Below are 5877 nucleotides of genomic sequence, written 5' to 3'. Positions count from 1 at the left end.
AAAAAAAGATCGATATCCGGCCTTGGCGTGTGATTAATATGTGATCCAAGCATAAACAAACATGATCAAAATTAATCTAACTATCAAATTAATGAAGCACAGAGATCAAAAGAAAATTTCTAACATGGAAAAGTAATTTTATATATATGTGATGACTAATTAAAGACATAAACATGCTTAAAACTAATTAATTGATTAATTGTCAAATTTGGTAAGAACCTAGGCAGGCACCTGCACTTAAGTTATAAATATCACTTTTTAAAATACCTAGAAATTAAGTATTTTTTTTTTTTTTTTTTTTGGTTTTGGGTCTATAGAAATTAATTAGTTCATCAAGAAAATTAATAGAAGATATATATACAAAACTTATTTACATCTTACCAATTGCTGCAATACTTCTATTTAACATACTTTGGATGTGAAAGGCATTTAACAAACATTATTGGTAGGTTTAAGGTTTTATTAGTAACCCCTATTCATGTTTAATTTTTCTACGCAAAGCATGCGAAAAAATCCGTATTTTCCCTCGATGTTACAAATATAAGGGAGAAACAAGTAATCGATACATCGAAGCGAATAACCAAGGAATTAAACTAGATAAATTTTTTAAAAAAAAATGGATAATGGATATGCCCTATTCTTATTTAATTTCTTCAATTGTTGGCTCTTTGTCCATGCTTATGCACATGTTGGCACATGCATGAAGCATTGCCTTCCACAGTCCACATTTCCTTAAGTAATATTATTATTATCCCAAGATTGATCATGGATCAATATCATTTAATGTAAAGGCTTTTAAATACTCCCTCAATGCTAATATTTAATCTCTGTACTTGGCTAAATCCTCTAGTTTAATCCTTTTATAAGTTAAAAAGAAAGGGTCTTCTTCTATAATTTCAGGTTTTTAAGGCAATGCCCCCCAACCCATGTTTTATGGTCAATATCAAACACTCATTTGGAGAATAATGCAAGAAAAAAGGGATACAAATCATATGGTTCTCCTCACATAACTATTTCTTTCTCTATTTCCTTCATGGATAGTATATGGTAAAGGTAGACACCCATCATGTGTATATACATATAATAACCTAATTATAATAAAAGGAATTAGAAACCCTAGCAGACCAACCTCACCAGAAAAAACTACCAACTGCCAAGAACCCCTAAACCTCAAGACCCTAAATCTCTGTGACTTTGGGGATTCACAAGCTTAATTATTAACAGAAAAATGGGTCTTGAAGACCCTAAATCTCTGTGACTTTGGGGATTCCCAATGTTCATGCATGCACCCTGAAGTACCAAAGAGGGTTTACAGTACAGGTTCCAGAGATATTAAGGGCACGCCAGAAAAGCCATGAATCGGGTCTAAAGGGTTTCCATCAATCCATAGTTGAAAAGACAATGATAAGTACTGATGTGTTAGTCCTTTTAGTCAAAAGATGAGAGTATGCTTTGAACTTGAAGACAAAGAGGTAGGCACCTAATCCAAATCCAAATAAATGAAGTCAAGGAAGGGCCAGCTAGCTTCTATGGATGGCCCCATTAATTTCAAAGCTTTAATTTTTGTGTATTGGCCTATTGGGTGGGCACATGGAAGGCAAAGGTTAGGGAAAGAATGGGAAGTGGTTGGGCATACAATTAAACATTTCTTTTTGGGTAAGTTTGAATCAAAGATACATATATATATTATTTGTCAAAGGAAGAAAGAACCATTAGAAATGAGTCTATAACCATTAGTCTTTGAGTTTAGAATATTAAAGCCCATAAATCCACTAATTTTAGTGCTGTAGGTATGTATATATCTAAGAGAATCACGCATTCTAAACAAGAGTTTTGCACGTTATTAATTCTTAAGATACTCTACTTTTCAACCAAATGCTCTAAGGAAGAAAAGCTAATTAGTAATTCCCCAATAGCACTATTGGTTACTTTCTCTTCCTGAGTTCCTTTTAAGTAAGAGTTCCAACCTACTGGGATTCTTATATACCTCTCTATATAAGTGATCCCATATATGATTCTTCCTTAAGTATCAAGCTATATATGTCCAATCCAATCCCATACCTAACTATCAGATGAGACTATTAATACACTTAATCGACCCCGTATTGAAATTTCCTTTCAGATTCTTGATCTGGTTAGTACTAGAATATATATCAGAATTAATCAATGAAATCTCTTATTTAGTAGATTACTACGCTGTTTCGTTTTCTAAAATCAGGTTAGTGAAGCATTGATTGTCGAAACAGTAAGTCAGTTAAGTTCAATAGTGGAAAGTGATCGCATATTAGAATACTGGATTTTGTTTGACACACCTTAATTGGTATAAATATATTGCATATGTGTGGATTTGATTCTAACATCTTTTAATTGAAAAAGAAATTTTGTTTCCTTGGAAGATTGGTCTTTACCCTCACTTTATATATTATCGAGGTATTTAGACCCATTAATTGATGAATGCATTCTATCATTTCAAACACTTTTCTCTCTTCCTTTCTCCTATCTGTAGTCATTATTTCTTTCAATTGACCGAATCTTCTAGCTCTCCTACCAAACCCAAAAACTTTTGTTTAATTGGTGACACCTCCACACGTGAACTCTGTGGCCCTAGACCAAACCCTTGATGATCACAAAGAAAATGATCATGGAGTTGCAAAATGATTGCTATATACACTAACAGATGCTGCCCACTTGTCTCTATATTACACAAGTTAGGGAAAAGCATTCAAATCGCACTCATCTCATTGTTCCACGTACAATGGCTTAGCTGGCAATGTGTTTTGGATCTCACCAGTCATGAAATGCCACCTGGTCCTATACCATTAATAATAGTCGTTGAAACCAAGTCTTGTCTCCACTCTCTCCACTTGAGATATTATTTCTCTTTTCACATTTGATTTCCTCGTAAGTGAGGCCTAGATAGTGAATGTTAACTAAACTAACTTTACTTTCTATATAGACATTCTGACAGAAAATGACCCCTTTTAAGTATGGCTCTTTCAGTCTTTCTTCTCAACTCTCAATCTCCAACAGGTCTTCACCTTCAAGAACTGACATGAGAGAGAGAAAGAGAGAGGATTGGATGGATACGCTATTGAATATATTCTATAATCCTAAAAAATGTTCTAATATAAGTTTATTTGAATAAAGAATCAGACTGTGATGATTCCACTAGACAAAGTCAATTAACCTAAAACCCTAGTCTTTCTTATAAATAATTATTAGAGGCAACAATTTGTTTATTCCAAACTTGATATGCAGGATGTATTGCTTTAAACAACCTTGTGCTTAAACTCTAAATCCTAACATAAGTCAATATGGGATTAAATTATTGATGATGAAATGTGATTAAATCTCTAACAAAATTTAAACAAGCCAATTAGAAGGGAAAGCTGCAACTACACATCAAATCATAAAATCAAATTCAATAAGAGAAAGTAATTAATTAAGGGGGCGCTATTCTCTGGATTTGGGTCCTTTGTAGCGCAACACAATGTGTAGTGCACCATCCGATGGCCCTGTACGCTTAGGCACGCAACCCAACACACAGGCAGGGTGTTGGGCTATGTGCCCGAGCACACAGGGCCATTGGATGTGCGCTACACATTGTGTCGCACTATAAAGGAGCCCAATGTCTGTTCTCTGTACTACAACTCAGGCTGTTTTCAGGCACATGGGGGTGGGCACAATGACCACTCTGCCCCCTAAGTGGCAGGCCCATGTGTATGGGTGCAGCCTGCACTGCAACACAAAAAACATTCATCCTTAATTAATTAAAAGAAAAAAGAAAGCTATGGGAATTTCTGCAATTTTTTCCGGCCAAATTGACTTCAACAATGAGTCCTTGTCGGATTTTTGTCCGGGGACCCACTCAGGTCGGTTAAGTTGAGTGAGACTGAAGTGATACTGAAGTGTGAGTGGGACTGACTTATAAGTGACACTGATGGTGCGTGGACTTGCACGTAATTTGAACTCTTTTAAGAAGAGGGTCACTCACTCAGTGAGTGTGTGAGTTGAGAAGAAGAAGGCACAACTCAACCCCAATTCGACAAGTATCCCTTTCATGTTTTTTGACTAATTAAGCTTCTAAACCCACTTAAAATTTTCTTTAAGGGAAAACCCATATATCTCTAGTTCAATGTATTCTCTCAACACTGGATTGTCTTCTTTTCTAATGAAAGACTAACCATCATTAGACACGATAAGGTTCTATTTCTGGCTTATTAATTATTCTTTCCCAGGTTCATTAGTGACCTAATTAAATTTTTTTTTACTTTTTAATAAGCTCCTCTCATCACTTTTTGGCCTACCCATCTCCTTTATGGGTATAATCTTTTGTTTTACTGGGTCAAAATATGACAACGAATCATGACTAGTAAACTGATTTCTCAGGTGCTTTTTGTTCTTTTAGAAGCCAAATTATATATTCAACCATTTCGTGACAATCTCGATTACTTATCCTTAAGCTTTTCTTAATCTCTTTTTTTTTTATAGAAATTTTAGCCCATAGATTTGGCAAGTTAAGGCCCCATTTGGTTACAAGTGAAGTAAAGTAAATAAAACAAAATATTCATTGGTAAATTGAAGTTAAATGTAAAAGGGGGTGGGAGAAGGGAAATAAAGTGACTTTTCAATGGTGTGTTGATTGGAACAGGTAAATTTACTTCACAGTTGGCTATTTTCACAATTAAGAGTTAAATTTACTTCACTGTTTGGCCTAATTCCGAACCCTATTTTACAAGAGTGTAATCCGTCTGTCCCCCCTCCCCCCCACCCCCAAAAAAAAAGTTGTGGGTTGCCTCTAAAGGGCCATTAAGTAGGAGGGTTTACATGGGGGTACTTTCGAAAATTGTATCTTTATGATATTTTTTCATTTAAATCGGTAGTGATAAGGGGGCATTAAGATTAAGAGGGAACTCTTTGTAATCAGAGAGGCATAAGGAAGAGAGCTTGTAATTCTATTCTTCATCGTTAGTGAAACTGTTCTCGTCTAACTATGGACATAAACACCTTTTCGAACCACGGATATCTTTGTATTGTGGTTATTTAATACTGCATCATTGATAGATTTCAGTTTCTACATTAACAATATATTTGGGCTCTATCATGTTGGTTAGATTGCTAACATTATTACATTGCAACCAAGATATTGTCTCATGTTGAAATCCAACTTAATTATTGACACTAGAAGTAATTAAAAAAATGAAGATTTTTTTAGGGAAACCTAATTTCTAATTAGGGACACTGTCTCCTACCCCACCCCTTACCCTACCCTTACCCCTAATTTCTAAGATAGGTTCTTGAAATACTCTTACCGCGTTATATGATATTGTAGTGTTGATGTCATCTTTAATCAAGAAAAGATTAGGAGACGTGGCACTTGCTACTTCAACTTTCATGTACATAGAATGATAGACAATTATTATTAGAAGGATAGATTAATTGAATCTTTCTTATATACGTTCTCATGCACCTTTATAGCATGAACTACATTTTTCATTGTAGACTATAGTGGATAACGATAGTTGGATATAACACATGGCATGATGACATGGGTTAACATTAATTATCTACATAATTATGTCATCCTAGCTATTACTTAATAGAGAAAGATTAAACGCGTATTAAGGAGATTTTGGGGAAGCAAAACCACTACTATCATTGCAAATCTGTGTGCTTGTTGACATGTAAAAAGAATTAACTAGAAGAAACATTAGAATTTAGTAGAATATGATAAGAGGGAGGAAGATTATGTTAAAAATAAGTTGAAAATTTGACTAAATGGGTCTTTGAAGAGCTCCATTCACATTGGTCACAAGGCATGGGAGAGTTAATTAATTTGCTAGTGATCATATCTTCAAACAAATGCATCAATTTGAA

Source organism: Telopea speciosissima, chromosome 2 (genome assembly GCF_018873765.1).
Source record: "Telopea speciosissima isolate NSW1024214 ecotype Mountain lineage chromosome 2, Tspe_v1, whole genome shotgun sequence".
In the NCBI taxonomy this organism is placed as follows: domain Eukaryota; kingdom Viridiplantae; phylum Streptophyta; class Magnoliopsida; order Proteales; family Proteaceae; genus Telopea; species Telopea speciosissima.
The sequence above is the reverse complement of the archived record's forward strand: the minus strand, read 5'-3'. Positions refer to the sequence as shown.